Here is a 23,293-nt window from a genome sequence, read left to right as displayed (position 1 = left end):
GTGCCGTCGTCGCAATGCTCGATCACACACACTCTCTCTCTCTCTCTCTCACACACACACACACACACACACACACACACACACACACACACACACACACACACACACACACACAAGGAGGTGAAGAAGAAGAAGATGGAGATGGAGATGGAGCAAGAGCACTCTTCTATTGCACAAATGAAAGAATGAATGAATTTTAGGTTTAGTTGACTTTTATATGAGCTCGCCCCATTCACACTTGGGCGCCCATGCTTAGCCAACTAACCCTTAAATGTTCCAGTTAGAGTGCGCCTCTCATCGGTGATCACTCTACCCTTTTCCTATTGGACTGACAAGCCCGGTACCTGACTCTACCAAATAAATAATACGACGTCCGTCGTAGGCGATAGGGTGTCCGTAAGCCACGAGGGTTAACATGGCGTGACTATTGTGAGGGGGAAGGGATTTTTTTAAAGAGGGATTGCAAGAAAATGAGGGCTATTTCTAGAGGGAGGGGAACGAGGGGAAAGCAAGGAGGACGGAGGTTCTCTCTTGCCATCTTTTGGGAGGAGGGGGACTGACTCTCTTTCTCTCCCATTCGGATATTCAACTCAAGACAAGAAGAGGAAGGAGATTGTTAAGGTTACTCTCCCTCTCTTGATGAGAGTGAAAGCTTGAGAAGGAGGGACACATGAGGTGAAGAAGAAGTGAAGAAAATTCTCTCTCCCTCTCTCTCTCTCTCTCTCTCTCTCTCTCAACCTTTGAATGCTCAGATTTGTGATTTGTGAGGAGGACAAAGGATACGGCGAGGCTAAGCATACTAGGGAAGCCAAGGGAAAGAGCACATAGTGGGAGGAGAAATATTACGCCCTCTCTCATGCTCTCCTCTGACCGCAACTTTGCTTCTCTCTCTTTCGCTCGTGATTATAGATAAGGGAAGGGACATGCTCGATTTGGATTAATTTTTGTAATCATTCTAAATTTACTAAGGGATACAAGTTTTGGGTTTTTGAGGAGTCTTTTTTGCAACTTCTTTGTGTCATGCAGCTCTCTCTATTTTTCTACAGCCTGAGACCCCGCGCCTTCCTGGCTCTCCTCGCAAAATTTTTATATTTCGACATCCTTGGTGACTCTCAACACAAAGGAAGCCGAGGTGGAATTTTTTTTATGAGAAAGATTACTACGCTACAAGAGGTAGCAATGCAAAAAATGATGTAGCAATTTATTGCTCACTTGCAATAACAACAAGCTGCACAATAGCAATTCACCCTCCATGAGCAGATTCAGATAGGTTGACAGGTAGTTACAGATAAATTGCAGTGGTTGGAAGGTCAATATGTCTCAAAAATTTTCCACATTTATGAGAAATTTATGGAGGATAATGGGATTGATGATCAAAATAAAGTTTAGGGATTTCAAATGATTGGAGTGCCTAAGCTTAGGGCCCAAATCGGTGAGATAGAGAATGCACATGGGCCAAAGTGACAGGTGTTTTAAGAAAGCCTTGCAAGAGGAGTATTCTTGAAGATTCTCATAGGGTAACCAAACAAAGTTTTATAAAGTGGGTGCATAAGAGAAATAAGGACTTATCCGCACGAGAATTGCTTACAAGAATTTGAAAAGAAATTTGATCAATTATCTACAGCAGAGCAACATTCATTGAAATTGAAACAGGTTCAACTATTTGTCCAAGTTATTGATCAAGGACTTCAAAAGAGTTTGGTGCAACTACCTGAAGATTCAATAGTTGAATTAGGTTTAACTATAGATTGGAAGATAGTTTTTGAAGCAATAAATATGATCGTGAAGCGACAAATGAGGTTGGACAAACTTATTGTGGTCGATCACATGGACATAATTGAAAAGGAGAAGTCAAATCCTATAACACCTAAATTGGAGAGCCGATTTGGTGAAATGTATAGAGGACTTTAATTTGAATTTACAAGCAGTAAAACTTGAAGGATTAGGTGCAAAGGGCTCTACCTCAAAGCCCAGGCAACGTCCTCCACGTAGAGATTGGGATGGTCAATATATGTGGTGCAATAGTGAAGATCATGAATGTGAAGACAAGGATTAGGTGCAAAGGGTTCTACCTCAGAGCATAAGCAATGCCCTCCATGTAGAGATTGGGATTATCAATATATGTGGTGCAATAATTAAGATCATGAACGTAACAATTGTGATGATTTTAATGAAACTTAATAGAAAAAATGTGGTTTTTAGGAAACACAAGAAGATTCATCATAGGGCATCTAAGGAGCCACTCTGCTTGAATTTTGAGAGAGGTGGCATGAAAAAGCTAGTGGAGGAGATGCAACATAATGTTGCTCTTGTTGAAGCAGCTACATATGGGCTGCATGTATATGGTAAGGGAGATGATGAAGGTGTAAGAGTTAAGGGTGATTTATGGCGTCATGCTTTGAAGACACAAGAAACAAGCAATGTGACTTATGGTAAGGTACGCTAGGATGGGAATTGTATTCGAGGAACTATAGGGTAGTCTAATCTAGTGGACTCTCATTTAGTGTACTCATTTATTGCTAAATCCTAAGCAAATCCTAATCCAATGAAGAGAAGCGTAAAAGAGATGAAAACAATGGAGGGATGCCAAAGAGGGCTACCACATTCAACAATGATAAGGATGAGGAGACACCTCCCATTCCTATACCCGCCAAAGTGGTATAAGAAACAAGGTAAGCCCAAAGGGCCTTCCTATGTATTGAAATTTGACATTGAATTGGCTATAGATCTAAAGAAGGTTTTTAAAGAGCTTATCCTCAATAGCAAGATGGAGATCACATCGGGAAACATCTTGAGGATTTCCAAGCATGAGTTTCGTGAGGAAATTATTGGCATTATAGAAAGGAAGCGACAAGTACCAAGTGATCAAGAACTTGATGCAGTTAAGAGCCAAATGATTCGCCATATTGAGTCTATTTTGGATGCTCATGAAAAATAATTCGAAGATGAATAGTCAAAGCCTATGGTGGTTTCACATGCAAATATGCTTGGGGTAAGACATGTTCATTTTTATGAACATGAAGATGGAGAATTGTGCCCAAGAGTCACTTTCCAAGGACATATTGGACTAGAGCACCGACAAAAACTATTCTGAAGAGCCAGCCCTAGCACTCGTGGAACATGTATTGGAAAGAGTGTAAGCTAGGATGCTCATAAGTTTCCAAAGTGTAGGTTTTTGGGTTGATTATGTAGTGCTCGATGTGCTTTCCATGACTATCTTTATGGCTCATCAATCGGAGTCGGAACAGGAAAGTTATGGGTAACTGAATATTTCTCGAGGATAGGGTCTGAAACTATTGGGATGGCCTCGATATGTGTTCCATGTGACTAATTTCAATTATACAAGGTTTTTGTTGATAGTATCTAGCATGAGCTACATGATGTGCTTCACGATTCTCAAATAGGATCTTAATTGATCAAGTTATGATCAACTCAATTATGGATGAGAAGCTATGCAGTTATGGGTTTCCATAGGTAGAAAAATGTGATATATAAGGGGATAAAATTTGAAGATATATGTGTCAAAAAATTTTACACAAGGAAAACATAGGTAGAAAAAGGATTATGAGGAGTCAAAGGCACTGAGCTTCTATTTTCGGATTGGACTAAAAGTTCTTGCATAGAAGAAGGATTTGTACCAAGTTAGTTGGATACACATTTGAGCTCTACAATAGTAATGAGCTTCGTAATGCTTTGGTCGATATATATGCCAAGTGTTTAGATTGGCAATGCTTTAATCAATATGTATGCCAAGTTATGACTTGCTTGATATGTATACAAATGTGGTACTTGCAATGCTTATTCTTAAACTAAATTAAGCTCGGCTACCCATTATCTTTAGGAGGACAAGGTAGTATGAATAGGGGAAGAAAGGAAATGCAAAGAAGGTTGCATGTAGCGAGTAGGGCATGGCACAAGGCTTCTCAAGCTTGTGGTGGTCACTACATCAAATTTGGTGATGGTTCACTAACAACTTGCCACATCATCAAGACCCTTCCCATGCCATGTCAATCACAACAGCGCGGATGTTGTGACAATGTTGGCCATGTTTGGGTTTGTGCTAGATAACACAGATGCGGACATGGATTCCAAGATTGAAGTAGGAGATAACATTAGCAAGGGAAGGGTAGGGAGTCCAAAGTGGTATGTGTAACAGACGATATGAAGATGCAAGCTGAGGCTTTACTGGTTGAAGAGCCAAAGGCCATTCCACCAGCCAAGGAGAATCATAAATGAGCACGTGCAATTAGAGATGAATGCCATAGTGAAATTGAAAAGAAGATCAGCAAGAAGATGTCGATGAAAGACAAGCAAGTAGCTAAGATGGATGAGTTTGCTATGTGGGAGAAAAATTGAAGGGACTACCATTCTCCATGACCACTGTACACATATTGGATCTAGTGCCTCGATTCAGAGAGTGGCTTGTCAAAGAAATCCATCAAAAAGGGAGACATAGCAAAGTGAAAGCCACCCTTGAGAAGGAGAACATATCAGTCCATATAGCTAGCCTTGTATGTCAAATAAGTTTTGGTAGTGATAGTTGGCATACGAGGATTAGGCATGCCAAATGTTTTGTTGGATGGAGATTCAAGAGTCAATGTGCTATCAAAAGCCATGAGTGAGAAATTTGGCATAAATAAATTTGAGCATGCACCTTTTGTAGTTAAAATGGCTAACCAACACTGAGTATCGTACCATTAGGAGTGGTTTGGTAGTAGCTGCAAATTGAAATTGTAGGTTTCACTTTTGTGATTGTTGTCGTAGTATCAAGAATGGATGATATCAATAGTGCTACCCCCTTAACTGTTAGGAAGACTTGGTTGAAGCAAGCTAAAGCAAAGCAGAATTGGTCAGAGAACACAATGACCATCAAAAAGGGCAAGAAGAAGCTAAAAATATGTGTCCATGCATGTACCACGATGTCTACACAAGTTTGACAGAAATATGCCAAGGGCATTTACCTAGCAGTGGGTCTAGAAGAAGACAAGGAAAAGCAGTATATGCAAGTCAATAAGAGTCTGGTTGGATATTTGAAATTGATGTTGTTGAGAGCATGTACCACAGTGTCTACATAAGTTTTGACCAGAATATGCCGAGGGCATTTACCTAGCCGTGGGCCTAGAAGATGACAAGGAAAAGTAGTATATGTAAGTCAATTAGAGTATGGTTGGATATTTGAAATTGATGTTGTTGAGATCCTTATGAAGTCTAGTAGGGATGCAGTAGATTCAAAATATGCCAACAAAAAGCAAGGCAAAGTGAAAAAGGAACTAGAAGAATGGGCAAAGACTAAAATAATGGGTAAACAAAAGGCCAAGGGAACACCTCAGCCGGTACCTAAAAGAAATGCAGTTGATTCAAAATATGCCAACAAAAAGCAAGGCAAAGTGAAAAAGGAACTAGAATAATGGGCAAAGACTAAAATATGGCTAAACAAAAGGCCAAGGGAACACCTCAGTCGGTACCTTGAGGAAGACATTCAGCTTAGCTTAAAAGAGAAGGTTTTGGAAATCCTTTCCAAAGAGAAAGCTTTCTAGAAATAATGAGAATATTTCAAGCGTAGAAATAAATCAAGCGTGCGTAGCACTTAAATTATAGCATAAGGTAAAGGGGTTTAGGCTGGGGTTAGGTTAAGGGTTGAGAGGTGTTAGGTTAAGAGGGGAACCAAACGTGTTTCGCTCCGTGAGGAGCTCATCAGTGGTAGGAGGTGGTAGTGGGTTTTTAAAAGGAGGTGGTAGTGGGTTTAAAAGGAGTTCCATAGAGGGAGGGGGAGTTTATATAGGAGGTGGGTTGGGGAATGACAAGAGAGGTGGGTTGGGGAATGCCAAGAGAGAGAAGGGGGGGAAGGGGGGGGGGGGGGGGGGGGGGATGGGAGAATTTACTTTGGAAATTGTGTCAATAAGGGGTTTGTAATTATGAAGGTTTGTAGAGAGGTTAAGGGGGAAGGGGGTGAGGGCAGAGGTTAGTATTAAGGGAGATGTCTCCCTAAAAAAGGGAAGGGGACCGGGGAGGAGGGGGGTAAAATTATATATATATATATATATATATATATATATATATATATATATATATATATATATATATATATATATATATATATATATTTACTGCTCATCTTAAAGGCTGTCTATTGTAACTATAGTAAGTGAGAGAGGGGGAGACTGTTTAGTAAAAGGAAAAGGGTTTTACTTGCATTGCAACTTGAGCGAAGGAGAGAGAGGGAGAAAAAACTCCGAGGGTGGGGACTAGCGTGTGTAATATAGGGAGGATGGGGATGGAAGGGGTTTGGAGAGAGAGAGAGAGAGAGAGAGAGAGAGAGAGAGAGAGAGAGAGAGAGAGAGAGAGTGAGGGGTGGGACAAAATTACCATAACAAATGTTTGGGCAGAAAAAGACTTAAAGTGGAATGTAGGTAGGTGGTAATGATTTCAACATCAAGAAAGGGTCAGGGGCTTTCTTACATCCACAAGTTATAGCCAAACAAAATTACAATGATAAAGGGTAGTTGGTGGTATGGGGGATTTCTTTTCATCATGAGATCAATGCAAAGAAGGGAGTAAAATGAACCGAGGTATGCCGAGGTGCCTTGTCGGGGGAGGCTCAAAATAAACTAAGGAACTGGCCAAGTAGGGGTGGTCCAGGTATGTGAAGTTATGGGCGTATTCCTGCAAAACACAAAAATGGGTGTTAGGGTAGGGTAAAATATAAAGGGAAAGAAGTGTTCTTCAATGTGGTTCTAAGGCTCTAGTTAGGATAGAGCTTAAATTAGGGCCATTAGTCCAACAAAGGGTGGGTTTGTCAAGATGTGCAAGGGTGGGGGAAAGGCTGCATGCTAGGTGGAGAGGTTTTCCAATGGTTAGGGTAGGATTAAGTTTTCGAGTCTCTGGTGAAAAAGGAAGTTTCAAGATAATGGGGAGAACTTTTTTGGTTTTTGGAGTTTTGCTTAAAAGAGAAGGTCTCTCCTGGTAAGAGATTGAGCAAAATACTTTTATTAAAAGTCCTCTAGGATATCCCCTGTAAAGAAGCCTTTGGAAGAAGAGGCTTCTTAGGCTTGAGAAGCCCTTTGAGGTGCTCTCTCTAATGATATAACGTTTGAGTTCTACTTTTATAAAAGCCAATTTTTGGTGGAGAGGGTGCCAAGAGATCCAAGGTATGTATTGGTAAGAGTTTAGTGGCTTTTGGTGGCAGTTAGAGTCTAAAATGCCACATTGGCTAAATCGATGTCCTTTATGAAAATGGACATCCAGGATATTGGCTTCGAAGGTGGAGATGACAGGGATGATTACTATATGATTTTGTAGAGGGGCGGCATAGGATTCTAGTGCTTTGGAGAGTGTGTTAGGCGTGCCTGTCCAGATTCCAAATGCATTATCTATGAATCTTTTATAATAAGCCAGGTTGGGGTTGTGGATAAGAGGGGAGTGATTTTCTAAGTGATAGAGAAATAGGCAAGCATAAACCACTGCAAAGTTTGACCCCATAGCCGTGCCTTTTATTTGTTTCCATACTTTATCTTTGAAGCAAAGATAATGGTGTGAGAGGATTAGGGAGGCAAGTGAGATTATGAACTCCGTTTTTGGATTATCAAAATGGTTAGTGATAGAGCTTCTGAGGGCTAGAAGTCCTTGGGATATGGGGATGCTAGGGTAGAGAGAGGTCACGTCAAATGTGAAAAGGAGACTATGCGGAGGGACGGGTTTTACTTGGAGATCTATGATGAGGGATAGAGAGTCTTTGAGGTGTTGTTTTTGTGTAAGGAGGATAGGGTAAAGTTGGTAGTGTAGCCATTTGGAGGCATTTTCTAATAGGTATCCTCTGTAGGAGCAAATAGGGCAGGCTACAAGGGAAGGTTTATGAATCTTAGGAAGGAACTGGATAGGGCAAGGTTTGAAGGGTTTGGAAATTGGTGCAAGAATAAAGGATGATTCTTCTAGAGTAAGGAGAGTGTATTTGATGGTGATGGAGTAGAGTAAGGAGGCAACGTAGTTGTGTGGTGGTATAGTAACGGGCTGATACGTGGATTGGTCATTGAGTTGCCTAAGGGCCTCTTGGTCATACCACTCTCTAGAGAGGATGGTGAGGCCTAGGTTTTTGTCGGCCGGTTTAATGATTATGGAGGAGTCCTTAGAAAGGGTTTTAAGTGCTTGTTTAACAAAATTCGGAAATTTAGAGCGCGAAGCGTTATAGCTTGCAAGTGTAGAAATTAGATTTAGGTGGTTTTGAAGTGTGATGTTTGCTAATTGAGGGTTCAGGGAGGGGGGCATCCAAGAGGGGTTAGGGGGTTTGAAATGGGAAGGAGGGTTGGATGGTGAATTTTGAAAGAACACTTTGAGTTAAAGGCTCCTAGACAAGGCTTCATGGGCTCGGAGGATGAGCTTGGGTGGGGGGTTAGAGGGTGGGGGGATGTATTTGAGCCCTAAGTCTAAGCATTTACTTTCGTTGAAAGAGAGGGGACGAGTGGTTAGGTTATGTACAAAACTAGAGGTAGGGTTAGTAACAAGTGAGTGTGAGGGAAGCTTACCAAAGAGCATGAGTTGATAAGCATGCGGATTAGTGAGGGGAAGCCAAAACTTTTGCCTAATTCTTCTTCTTTTGGTGGGGGGGATTTGTGTGGAGGATGGTGAGGTAGAGAGGGAGAAATTAATCCAAAGGTTTGGGAGGAGGGGGGGCTTGCTAAAAAGCAAGTGAATCCAAGACAATGGGTGTGAAGGCCACAACTAATTTTGATCAATGCCAACATCGAAGGAGAGTTCAAACAAGGGTTAGCAGACTTGTTAAAGGAATTCAAATATGTTTTTGCCAAGTCCTATGTAGACATGAAAGGCTTGAAGGCACAACACAAGATTGTGCTAAGTGAGCATGTGCAATTGATTTGACAACAAAGGTATCGTATGAATCCCAATTACATTGTTTGAGAAAAAGAAGAAATAGAAGAGGTGTCGAGTGTCCAACTCATCATGCTGGTAGATAAACCTACCTAGTTTTCACCTATTGTGATCGTGCCAAAGAAGAATAAAAAGTTATGGGTCTGTGTGGACGACCAAAAGTTGAATTCCGTGAGAATCCTAACTCTCTGTTCAATACCATTCATGGATTTACTATTGGATGATGTAGTAGGGCATGCCATGTATTCTTTCCTAGATGGGTTTTCCAAATAGGGTTATACAAATTGGTGTGCGAGTATAGCAACGAAATAACCGAGCAAGTCCCTTTAGACATTCTTTATTATTTAGAGCGAATTGTAAAAGTGCAAGCGAGTTTTCCAATGTTTTTTTCTCCCTCTCATCACCACAAAGATAATTGTCATAAAAGTCATCTATGATGACTAACACAGAGCACACTTGATCTCACTACGTAGAGGATCGTGAGCCCAAGACCCTCATCCCATTCTTTGAGAGGCTCTCCTAATTGCAGGACTACACCAAAGTTTTCAAAAAACTAAACAACCCTTTAAATCACTGCACAATCACTACTAGTATTCGTATTTTACACAATGTCATTTATCATGTAAGAAATACACTCATTGTAATCAACAGACGCATTCTATGTTGAAAGGCAAGCATGCGGTAAAGTCTAGCTATGAGCAAGCCATGATTAAAAAATAACATCTTACCTTCATTCTTATGAGGAGATACCAAAGATGAAGTTGCATTATTATAGCAACAAAAACATTTGAGAGTAGGACACCTTTATGTCACAAATAAAATAATCTTAATCAAACAATGCAAATACACTACATTGCTTGAGTTAGTGACTTTTTTAAACATGAAGAACTAATCAATTTCAAGACGTTGCTAAATATTGAAGAATCTATATCTACAATATCATTATAAAAGAAAATTTAAGTTTTTCCTTCCTTCCATTGCCTCTATCTTCAAATTTACTTTACCTAGTGGCAATGGCCATGTTCAATGTGATTACCAATTGCTAGCTATTTGGGAGCTCAGAAAAAATTTCAAACCAAAAAAACTATTGTCACTTTATTTGTCAACAAAATCATCAAGAAAGAAGACAAGCTACTGCATACATGACGTCAAACATTGTTAAGGCGGTTACGCCGCTAGCGGAAGCTAAATAGCGAGAACTCAACCAACAACAGAATTTGTCAGACGAGGACGGAGCTTGACTCGCAAGCGCATGGAAACAACTAGGTGGGTGTCAAATCACCTACTCGACCTTCTAATGACAATCACTACTAAGGAAATCAAATCTAAGTTCTAAAATACGCAAGTGACTGAAATCCTTACTACGAACGAATGCTATACGAAATAGGATCTAGAATCATTGAATCGATCTCAAACTCAAGGGGAAGTCTATACACTAGGTAAGAACAACACCCTAAAGACTTGAACTGCAAAATCAACCTATAATCACTCCGTGCGGCAAACGCGTATGAAGACAGGCCAAAAAATACAGGTGACCGAAACTTGACCCCAATGGTACTAATGCGTAGCTCTACTCGTTGTGGTTCTATAGATATGCTGCACGCTCCATTCTGACACACGAGTTGGAAGAAAACTCACACCGAAGCTCGTAGGAACTTACCACACATAGAAGCCGATAGCGCACACTCTTGGTATCTGTGCGTAGCTCTCGCCGTTGCTAACACAATGGCGGTGTCGCTTCTCCAATGGCAGCTCCGTAGCTCGTGTAGCAAGTAGATAAGACTCTCTCTCTCTCTCTCTCTCTCTCAGACACAGTCACGAGGTGCAACACTTTTGGAGAAGGCTGCAATGAAAGATCATATATCATATCAGTCACTGTGTCGGCCGTCGATAGTAGGCTCAAGGTCGTGGCTTTATCTGGCGCGAACACTTCAATGCAAGCTAAGAGAGTCCTGCAGATTTTCTTGAGCATCTGACACGAAAGGTCAGGAGAGCCAGTAAAGAGCTTGATGGTGCCCGTTAGGGTTTTCACCATGTAGGCTTTACCTATTCTCTCTCCTGCCTTTGGTCCTGGCATCCTGGGATAATTAAGCCAATTTGGCTTCTTTTCTGCAATCTTGCCATGCTCTTTCCAGTTTCTGACTCTTGGCACCGGGCAGAAGGTTGCATTCTCCCGAATCTCCTTTGGTGCCTCCACCAAGTAGATGAGGTAGGCTGGGTATTTGTTCAGCCAACCTTTCCTCCATCTACGTTGTGAATCTACTATCTTCTTTGACTGTTCCTCCTTTGTGATGTCGCCTTCCTAAAGAGCGACATACTGCTCCTCCTCTATTCTCTTTTTCGTCTTTAGCACTTCAAATTTCATCAAAGGGAAAGGCAGGCTGGGTTGCATTCACTCTTCATGGAGCACTTTTGTGTCTAATCCCTGAAGTCTAATGGAGATGAGGAGTCTCCTCTCCCATTCCATTTCCGCCTTGGCACTCTCCTCTGCTGACTTTTCTATTTGGTCATGGAGCCTTTGTTCTTCTTCTTCAGAGATTCCTGAAGTCGAGACCACCTCTTGAGCTGGGGCTAGATCTTCAATTGTGGTTGCCTCTCCAGTTTCTGGTAGCTCTATGGCTGCTCCACCTGATTCTTCGTGTGGTGTCTCTGTCTCTCTTCTTTGTTGCTCTTGTAGATCTTGGAGCTGTTTGCGGAGGGCCTTATTCTCTGTCCATAGTGTTTGATTTTCTAATGTGAGCCTCTCCCTTGCGGCCAATGATCCCTCCGCAATGTGCAACCTTTGCACTTGCTCTAATCTCAGCTCTCTTTGTAAGCTTCGGATCTGGTCTTCTAAAGCTGGTACGAGAGTTCCTTCTTGTTCGGTTCCTGCTCTGCTAGCTCTAGGGGTAGTCCTAAGTCTAGTGATTGTTCTTTCTTGGAGCTCGACTCTTTCCCTTAGCTCAATGAGCTCATCCTTGGCTGCCTCCAACTCATCTTCTATCCGCTCCTTTGCTTCCTGTGCACTTGTTACCTCTCTTGAAGCCTCGGCTAGCTGGAGTATCAAGCCGTCTCTCTCGTTTTCCGCATCATAGAGTGATGCTTTATGACTTTTTGATTCAGTCATAGCATTCTCTAATTTCCTCTGCAACTCCGCTTCCCTTTGTTTGGCTGTCTCAATCTCTACTTCCTTTGCCCTAGATCTTTCTTTGATCTTGCCTAGCAGTTCATGCACCATGTGCATGTCTTTTTCATCTTCATCTGTCAACTCTAAAGCTCTTTCTGCCACCACCTCCACTGGCTTCGGCTCTTCTAGTACGTTCTGTTCGTCCAGTTTCTCTTCACTTTCTTTTGTACTCTTTGTTTTTTCCTCCGTCCCTCTCTGATCATCTTGTTTTTGTAGGGTGATCCCATAAACTGCCTCAAGGGCCTCTGCTTCAGTGTATCCTATCGCTACCAGATCCTCATAATCATTTCTCTTTTGCTGAACTGGATCTATCTCCTTTTCTTTGGTCTCGGCCTTCGGCTTTTCCAAATCATCTGTGTCCATCTCTATTGTGGTCTCTTCCACGATATTTTTCGTCTTCTTCGGGCTTGGTACATCAGTCATAGAGGGGTATCTGTCCTCAGCTTCCTTGGCTTTCCCCTTGTCGGCTTGCCCGTCTTTCTCTTGAGATTTAGTAGACTCATCTACTTTCCCTTTCCCCTTGTCGTCCTTTTTCAGCTCAGCTTTTAAAAGTTGTACCTCCTCTTCAGTGTATGGCTCGACAGGTTGCTGCTCCAGTATAGCCTCTGACTCCTCATAAGCTTTAATATATTGATCGTATTGATCAACATGTGGCCTGGCTGAGCTAGTTCCGACTTTGGTGGGGTCTGGCACCCACTTTTCTTCAAAGTCACCCTTTAGAGCTCTTTCTGCTCTAAACTGCTCCACTAGTCTTTCCATTCTTGCCACTTTCTGACTTTTGGTTTGCTTGGGAGCAACCTTCTTCTTTACTTTCTTCATAAGCGGCTCGTCCACCTCCTCTTCAAGTTCTGAAACTATTTCTAGTTTCCGGCGTGCTCTTGTGGACGCCCTCTTGGATACTTCGGGCTGTTCTTCCTCCTCGTCGGCTTCTCTAAGCCACTCATTCTGGGAGGGAACCTTTGGCCACTGATCTCTAGCTCCAATAGCTTCATAAGCTATTCTTGTCAGAATTTCCGCTCCTCCTATGTTTTTTGGCTTCTCGTTGTGCATGGCAATTACTTGCTCGTGGATGTGTTGAGCGTAATTCACCTCTTTTGGCATATTGCTCTTTAATGCCCATGTGATGGTGGTCGCAATGGCATGGGGAGGTGTCGTATACTTTTGCGGTCTTTTACTGCAAACATGGAGAAACTGGTTGTACAGTCGGCAAAGGGTTGCCGCTCTTTGGTCCGCCATATCTCCATAGGTTGCATTCTGTTTCTTGGATCCATAGACCTCTATGGCCTCCCTTCTTTCCCTGACAGAGCTCCCTTTGTTGTGCAGCTTCAATGCGTTTGCAATGAGCTGTGGAGTAATCTGTACTTCTACTTTCTCTCCATCCATGGCTGTCAATGTGGCTTTCCCATCCTTCTGAATGGATGTTGCCAACTCGTACACTCTTCTTGTATCCACACCTGATGTTCTCGAGGTGAAGAAACTGTGCAAGTCTGCCCTTTCCAGGTACCTGCTGATGTCTTTTGACCTGCTATAATCTACCAATTCCTGTGGGATCATCGGTACATCCACCGCTTGCCCTTGAGGATCTCTGAAAGTCCCCTGGTAGATCTTTATTCCCTCTTTCTCCAATACTGCTTCCTCCACCCAAGTTTTGGTTGGCTTGAGGGTTTCTGCTGGAATGTCAACGGGTTCCACTTCTGCAAGAGCATCTTTGATTGTCGGTCTTTTTCTCTTCGTTGCCGATAACTTGGCGGAATCCATGGATCCTGTAACTCCAATTTCAGAAGTTAGCGTCTTTTTAGTACTGAAAGCCGAAATGAAGCTTTTAACTATCCAAATGACTTGAAAATTGAAACATGAGCTATTCAGGGCCTAAGGATGCAAGGTAGGTGAAAAAATATGCAAAATGGGCTCAAAATCATGCTGGAGACATCATACGCGTATGATGTCTTTTGTGTCAAAATGACTTCATATTGGTTGTGCTTGTAGCTGATAGTGTATACATGATTATCATATGCTTGGATTTGAGTTTGGATCCCATTTGGTCAAGTTTTGGCCAGTTTAGTCCAGTTCTGACTCTTGGCAAAATTTTGAAAGGGAATTGGATTTTATGATCCAAATTGGATAAAACTTGGTGGTTCACTTTCAAATGGCATGTAGATCACTTCTGTTTGGTGGTTGAAGCCCTGAGGTGCCAAAATCACATAGTGAGACATCATACGCGTATGATGTCTTTTAGTGTATTTTTGGACCAAATTTCTCTATAAGCTTGGATTTGGCTTTAGATAGGCTTATTCAGTGGATTTATGAAGTTTGGATAGATTTTGGACTAAAAATGGCTCTGGAGACATCATACGCGTATGATGTCTTTTTTCATCAATTTTGCATTGGATTGGTTCTATGGACTCCCCATGTACTAGTGAAGGACTATATCTACTCAAATCTTGGTTTGGACTTGAGTATGTTGGATTTGGGCCAAAAATAGGCTTTAGGTGAAAGATTTTTCCTCAATTGGGCTAGTGGGGTGATCCTCTTGACCAAATGGTTCCAAATTTCATATGTAGCATGTATTAGATATATATAATGGATGTATGATGACAAATGAGCAGTTTTGGCTCTGTAAGTGCAAATAGACATCATACGCGTATGATGTCTTTTGTGTCAAAATGGTGCTTTTTGGTTCCAGATAGCTTGTAGATGTGTTAATCAACAATCCTACAAAGTTTCAATGAGTTTGGAGTTATTTTGACAAAATTAGGACCAAAAATCAATTTTAAGGCCTACTTTGCGTCTTTTTGGTTTTCCTTGGGTTTTCTAACTCCAATTCTCATGATACTTGGTTCATAGGATGTGATTAACATGTGGAATGAGGCTATGCACTCAAATGTTGAAATGGATGTGAAATTCATGCTGTGAGACATCATACGCGTATGATGTCTTTTCTTGAAATGTTGGTCTTTTTGTGCAAAGAATGCTTTGTGCTAGTGCCCTAAGCCCTGCTAACTAGTTTTCAACTTAAAAAGTCATTAGTTCAGCTAAAAAGCCCCCTTATAGGCATTTCAGTCTCCGAAGTCGTCTTTTTGCCTTGGAGTTGAATTTCTTCAACTTTTCTTCTCGAGAGTTGCATTTCCAGCTCATTGGATATGTTGTGAAGCCATCTATTTGGTTGAACTTGACTTTGGCTTCCCGTTCTCCATCTTTCTCCTTTTGGTTGCCCGAAAGCGTCTTTTTCACCATCGGTAAGTGAATCAGCTTTCTTTTGGGTTTTGCTTGCAAACATAAGTCATCCATGTATATTTGAAGCTGCTTGTGAAGTTTCATTTCATTCGGTCGTCAATTTCAGCCGTTATGCCAAAATGACGCTTTGTGTGTCCGCAGCCGAATCTGTTGTTCCGACCTACTTTTGGTGGTCCAAACGTGGAGATACTCCATGGTTGCATTGCCCTCGATGTTGTTAAGCTTCCTGAGAAGTTTTGTGTCGTTTCGACAACTTTTTCCTGTTTGCCTCTTGCAGGCTCTGTTGACCTAGGGTTTTTCCAGTCGTTCTTTCTCGAGCTTTGAGTGTTAGAAACCCATCTTCTATACTAGGGTAACCCACCTATAAGTTCTTGCAAGGTTTGATTAGGCGGTTGTGCCACTACCTAGCATTCTACCGCATTCCCCGTCTGCTCTTGTTTCTTGGTTTTGGTCAGTTTTCGCGACAAAAGTTAATGATAAGCATCAAAAGCTTATGGCAACGATTCTACCTCTCATGTCTGGTGTCCTCTGAGCTCTCGTAGCAGTCGTAGAAGGCTGTAGAAGGTTGGATGCTCCTGTGTGCTCTTTGCTCTCTCCAAGAAGGTAATAGTGGAAATGAGCTTGAAAGTGAAGTGAAAAATACTTAACTTCGGACTTCCCGGATCACTTGTTACCAAATTTGACATGTGCTCCTATCTCGTCGTGAAATGCACTTTAGGATTTGAAATTTCTCAATTTGGACTCCGTTTGACCTGTTTCTGAGAAATCTGTCCGCTTTGCCAAAATTCTGTCATTTCGGGCTTTCCGCAACTTTTCCCGAATTGTACTCAATTTTTACCATGGGTTGCCCTTGTCATTAGGATCATCACCATCTATTCTTTTCTTTTTTCTGATCTCGTTTCACCTGCTTTTTTATTTTTCTTTTACTTTTATTAAGAAAATCATTAAAAAATCATAAAAAATAAAGAAAAATAGCAAATTGAAGCCAAAAAATTCCAAACATACACAATAAATAGCTGGTAACCCTGTGTATATGAATATACACTTATTTGTGATTTCTGGACTTGGATTACCACTTTTTTCCACTTTTTAGCTCCAAACATACTCTTATTTAGTGATATTAAATGTTAAGGCGGTTACGCCGCTAGCGGAAGCTAAATAGCGAGAACTCAACCAACAAAAAAATTTGTCAGACGAGGACGGAGCTTGACCCGTAAGCGCATGAAAACAACTAGGTGGGTGTCAAATCACCTACTCGACCTTCTAATGACAATCACTACTAAGGAAATCAAATCTAAGTTCTAAAATACGCAAGTGACTGAAATCCTTACTACGAACGAATGCTGATCTAGAATCATTGAATCGATCTCAAACTCAAGGGGAAGTCTATACACTAGGTAAGAACAACACCCTAAAGACTTGAACTGCAAAATCAACCTATAATCACTCCGTGCGGCAAATGCGTATGAAGACAGGCCGAAAAATATAGGTGACCGAAACTTGACCCCGATGGTACTAATGCGTAGCTCTACTCGTTGTGGTTCTATAGATATGCTGCACGCTCCATTCCGACACACGAGTTGGAAGAAAACTCACACCGAAGCTCGTAGGAACTTACCACACATAGAAGCCGATAGCGCGCACTCTTGGTATCTGTGCGTAGCTCTCGCCGTTGCTAACACAATGGCGGTGTCGCTTCTCCAATGGCGGCTCCGTAGCTCGCGTAGCAAGTAGATAAGACTCTCTCTCTCTCTCAGACACAGTCACGGCGCTCCAAAAACTCACTTTGATTAAATATAAACTCTCCTTTTAGGTTACAAAACTTTGGCTTATATACCTCAGCCTTGGAGGTGAGAACATCTCTAACTAATTACATCAGCAAGTGAAATTACTTCGGAATTACAAGCTGGAAACTCAATTGAGTCCCGTTACTTAATGAATGGCTCCAATCAAAATCAATGTTGGAAAGACATTTATTACAATCAATGGTTACAAAAATGATGAGTGTGAGCAAAAATGTGGGCGTGATCCTCTGCTGGCTCAACACTCCCCCCCTCCGCGTTCATGTCGTCCCTGATATGACTTTTATGCTTGGTCAATAAAGTCCTGTCGTCTTGAGCATCTGCAAATGTGATTCGTATCGTAGGTTGCCGATGGTCAAGGTTGGGCCGAATATTTTGCTTTCGTGGGTGAAAAAGCCGGTGTAGAAAGCTTCTTCGAATGTTTGCATGTGGAAGCTAGGCAAAAACATAATCCTTTGGTATAGGAGGTGCAACACTTTTGGAGAAGGCTGCAATGAAAGATCATATATCATATCAGTCACTGTATCGGCCGTCGATAGTAGGCTCGGGGTCGTGGCTTTATCTGGCGCGAACACTTCAATGCAAGCTAAGAGAGTCCTGCAGATTTTCTTGAGCATCTGACACGAAAGGTCAGGAGAGCCAGTAAAGAGCTTGATGGTGCCCGTTAGGGTTTTTCTAGTCGTTCTTTCTCGAGCTTTGAGTGTTAGAAACCCATCTTCTATACTAGGGTAACCCACCTATAAGTTCTTGCAAGGTTTGATTAGGCGGTTGTGCCACTACCTAGCATTCTACCGCATTCCCCGTCTGCTCTTGTTTCTTGGTTTTGGTCAGTTTTCGCGACAAAAGTTAATGATAAGCATCGTATTATGTAAAGTGTGTTGTTTTGAGTTCTTTCTTTTGATTTTAGGGAGTCTTTGAACCAGAAGAGAGAGAGAGAGAGAGAGAGAGAGAGAGAGAGAGAGAGAGAGAGAGAGAGAGAGAGAGAGAGAGAGAGGGGGGGGGAATTGGAATCCACGACTAGTGTTCGGGAGAAATCAAGTTCACATACATACAAAATTCGCTTTAAGATAGATTCAAATAGGAATATTTCAAAATAACCGATATTTTTTTGTAATTTAACTCTATTTTCTTAAATTTTCTAGGCAGATTTTCTGCTTCTTTTACTTCCATTTAACCAGTTGTTTTGGTTTTTGAATCGGCTCATTGTTAAGCTGAGGCACACTTTTCCTGAACACTGTCCACAACCCATCAACACAATAGCTCTTTCTATAGGCGCAAGGCTCTATTGGGATACTCAACCCTGGAGTGCATGCCAAAGCCCAATGTGCTAAATCTATGGTCACAATCATCAAACAAGACCATGTTTGGGCCATAATGACATGGGACATGATTGATAAGGCAAAGTTAATTTCCTAGGGGAGCACATGGAAAGAGGTCGAGGTTCATGACAAATTGTTGGCACCTCCATGGGCAAAACTAAAACTAGGCAGCAATACGGCGAGTTGTTACATAAATGCGCCAAAGCCTCAAAGACACTTGACTGGGGAGAGGTAGCGAGATATTTCAAAAAATCCATAACCCATTGGTCCCTTTGTCTCTCCAAGGTGGGAAGTGAAGTGTTGAATTCGTTCAGGAGAGAAGCGGCCATAAAAGTAGATAACAAAGGTCTCATCCCCTTGACACAATTCTAGGACCACGATAACACGAGATGGAAAATAGAAAATTACTTGGCCACCCAGTATAATCTCATTAGAGCTAAGTTGATAAACAGAGCCGTCGATGGTCTCAACATGATGCTTACGTCAATTTGTGAGGCTAGGAGTGGAGGGAATCTTCACTAGCCGCTTTGCACCCTGAGCATCTAGGAGAGCCTATCCCTCGGGCTGATATCTTAATCTTGATTGGAATGGCCCCCCATAGTTCCTTTTATAGGAAGATCTTCATACCTAGGGGGGACCTAGAGAGGGTCCCATATGTTGCTTGCAATCGATGCCCATATGGATTCTGGTCAATGCTTCTACCGCTATTTATTGAGTGGGAGAACCCCCGGGGGATTCACCCTATATACAAAACAGGACGCCACCTGCGAGCGAACAACTTTGATAAAACCCCTATATACGACTCATATTAGGGAATATGACCCCCCTTTCTACGCTTATATAACAATCAGTGCAGAAAACTATCATACCCCTATCTTACATATAAAATTTAGGTCTCACATTATCTAACTGAGTAAAACTAGTCAAAGAGTGTATAGCATAGTGGATGGCAATGTACTAAGGAACCTCTTATGTTGATAATTAGATGTACACTCAGTGTGTAATAGTTTGAATTTCAAAATATGTGTCCGTTCAGCCTACACTCTAGCTACTCATCCAATTTTGAACCATCTAAATTACTCAAAAAACATGGTTATAAAGTTATGTTCGGTTCTCCGTGTAAATTTGCATCGATACAAACTATTTATAGATTTCATCCCTCAACAAATTAACTATAATCACAAAACAAGTAATTGATACAAAGAAATGTTAGTTCTTGCATGTATCTTTGTAGCTATTGACTCACAAGTTCAAGGGCGGATTCGTTTGGGAATCCATGATTTTGAAACACAAAAACTTCCTCTCATTTTCCCCTTTTCTCACTCCCCTCCCTTTTCTCACTCCCTTCCCTTCCCTAAATATGATACCCCCTCTCTTATTTTTAAGCTTGGGAGATAAGTTATTGGGGGCCTACCCCTAACGTATACGCTTATGTAACTTGTAAAAAAATGCCCCTCCCCTACACTTACGTGGTGCTATAAGTTTTCCATGGTGAATCCCCTGGGGGAGAACCATCCTCTTTTGAACATTAGTTTACGAAAGATTTCCTTAAATTGCAGTTTCTAGTTTCAAGCTAGTGCCACGATTATTTGATTTTGGAGCGAAGCGAGTTTTTTTTTAAAATTGCTCGATTGAGCAATAATATGAAAAAATCTCCCTCCATTCCCATCCCCACTTACAGAAATGCACCACAACATCTCAAGATCGACCCAACCTATTGTTCAATCCCTTGATAGTGATCCTGGGAGACCTACTACACTTGGAGGAGCAAGAGGCCCTTTGTTTTGAACTATCTTGTACTCTCAAAGCAAATCAACAACTACAAACCAACCAAATCATACATGGTCCACACCATGAAAGCTGACATTGCTCAGATAAGAGAAGTACTTGACCTAACATGCCAAATGTTGACAAAGATTACCAAGATGGTCATCACTTGTATACAAGAATTCAAAGATATAGATGTAGCAGAACACCCTTGGAAAATGTTCCTTGAAGAATTTGGAAAATAAAGCCCCCTCCACGAATATTCTAATGGGGATGTACATCAAGCTTATGTTCCTCCCCTCACACTACGTGCAAACATTCGAGGAAGCCTTCATGACATGGTTCATTGAGATGGAATCCACCATCTTCAATCCCCTGAAAAAGGATCTAGTGTCAAGGCACACATCCTACCATAGTGCATTACTGAACAACCCATTTAAAGATCTATCATTCCAAGCTGACATAGTTGCTCGAGCTGCCATGTTCACCGGGATAACAAAGACATTGGAGAAGTGGCACTTTGACTACTAAAGAGAAGTAGCAAAGGCTTACACAAGGATGTGCAATGGCTAGGAAAGGGGGAGTGTTTGGAAGATGTCAGTGAAACGGGTGCCCTCCTAGCTGATCACACCTTGCTCGAGCCTAAAATTTTGATGTAATCCATATCCTTTTTCCCAAAAAGCCTTGTCAAAGAGACATTATGATTTTTGAGCCAAATGCTATAAGTTTTGATATTTTTTTAAAAAAAATTATGAGCCTAAAAGCCTTGTAAGTTGGCCATTGGCCAAATGAAAATCCCTAAGTATAAAGCTCAAAAATCTTAGTTTGAAAGTAACAATTATAACATTATCTGAAAGTTTGGAATAGCTTTTGTACGAACATCTGTGAGAAGCTACTCAACAGTAGCTTGTAATTGATTTTTCTCTTAATTTGGTACTCAAAATTCTATTTTGAGAATTGAATTTTGTTCCTTGTCTCTTGCCCTATCATTTAAGTATAACCATTCTGTTTTGTTGTGGTTGGCGACTATCTTTCTGTGAGCTAAGCTAAGTCTACAGGTTTGAGTGTCAAAATGGTTGTTTTATAATATTTTGACCATAGAGGAGTGTTCCTAGACCTTATGGAAACCTATCTCGACTACTCTGTTGTAATTTTAGGACTTGGACCATGATGGATCGGGATCTTGGTACCGTTTCAGATGACCTTCAAACTTTGTAGATTAGTGCCCTTAGGCCTAATACACCTTCCCCTACAGTTTTGTTGCAATCCAAGTTTGTTTGGTTGATGAAATGGCGTGATGACCTAGAGGGGCGAGATAGGACATAGACTGATTTCCTAGAATAGAGAGTGATATTTTGTTGGGTATGTTGATAGCTTAGTTCACTAGGTTCAATTCTTGAGTTTTACACCCTCAAACAATCTCCATGCCCCATCCGAGTCGCTTCCCTGAGTATTGACATTATTTTAGTGCCAAATAACTATGCTATAGATGTCCGTCGTGGCGACACGCTAACGTTGCACTTTTAGTCTAAAAGACATGACCTTTGAGATAAATCCACCCAATTCTATTGTAAAGGTTGTATTTTTTGTGTATTCTTATGCCATTTTTATTTGGTTGTATTTGGAGGGGGTTTCTAATCACCGAGCGAAGATAAATCCGAGCAAATTGATACAAGATCAATAATGGTGAAATAAAAAAATTATGCCATGTACATTACTTTCACTACCACAAATCTGACACTTAAAAGAAAATTAGATTTTAGAACCATTATGAAAATTGAATACTCGAGAAACAAGCAAGCAATGTCTTCATACTCGAAACATATATAATTCAATTCCATGTGGCATACCGAGCCTCCTCTCAAAAATAGCCCACCAAAAATTTGGCACCTAGATATTGCAATAAAGTCAACACACAACCTTGTAAGACTACAATGCTATCCAAGAACCTCCTAAAGCATGAAAAAACTCCACTTTTGTAAGCAAGCAAAACAAGTGCCTAAAGCAAGCGAGAACAAGTGTACTCTCTCTCTCTCTCTCTCTCTCTCTCTCTCTCTCTCTCTCTCATAGCTTCGTAGTGCAGCACCCTTGAGCGGCCCTCCCTTTCCTCTTGCCAGCTTGACACTAAAATGGTGGAGGAAATGAGAGCTTGACACAATTTCTTGCCTAATGAGTCTATCATGATCATTAAGCAAAAGCGATACGACCTAGCCGATTGCAAGTTCTTTTTCACAGAAAAGGCCCAAGCCCCAAGTGCATTTGCCTGCACGATGCAGAGGTACAATCATGAAGCAACAATTTCTTAAAAGCTCCTATATTGTACATGCTCTCACTTATGAAAACACCTAAGGTCATAGGATATCCAGGCTTGCCTCACTCACATAATAGCAATTCAAAGCTTCCAAAGCCTGCCAGGATCCTTTGCACCAACATGTAAACAAGAGCAACCAGCACAAGAGCATAGTTGTTTCTCCTATACACCGGCTTATGTGGCTGCAATCCAATGCCCCAATCCCTTCAACCATGGAAGAAAAAATCCCTACCATTGCTCACCATCACATTGCATGTGTCGTTGTACTGTCATCCACTGTTGTAAACACCTCAACATCTTGCCGCCTCGCCCAAGAGGCGCACAATTGAATTATATGCCTATGGCGCCGCTTTCTTTGCCTATAGCACCGCATGCTACAACATACCCTTGGTTTGCTTGACATTTTTTAAAGGAAATTTTTCAAAAGACCCCAAGTCTAATTTGTGGAAATCCCCAAAATACCCCATTATATCTATTTTGGTTGGATTGTTTAAGATTCTCTACTCTTTATTCTGTTTTGACAATTGAGATCCGTTTTACTTGAGTGCTTAGCATGTAGTTTGTCACAAATTACCTCGTTAAAAAAGGCAATTATGTCTAAAAACAATGAACCAATACATCTCCAAGGCCTACATAACCAACTCAAATTCTAGTTTTAGCATCTTGTATTGATAGAAAATCAATCTTCTTATTAAAAGCTACAAATTTTCATATCTTTGGAAAACTTTTATCTCGCAAACAGGGTATTTTGGGAATTTTGGAAAATTTGAAGGGCATTTTGGGAATTTATGACAAAATATTGGGGGTTTTT

The sequence above is a fragment of the Adiantum capillus-veneris genome, chromosome 29 (genome assembly GCF_014529385.1).
Source record: "Adiantum capillus-veneris isolate H3 chromosome 29, ASM1452938v2, whole genome shotgun sequence".
Lineage (NCBI taxonomy): Eukaryota > Viridiplantae > Streptophyta > Polypodiopsida > Polypodiales > Pteridaceae > Adiantum > Adiantum capillus-veneris.
Note: the sequence above shows the minus strand (reverse complement) of the source record.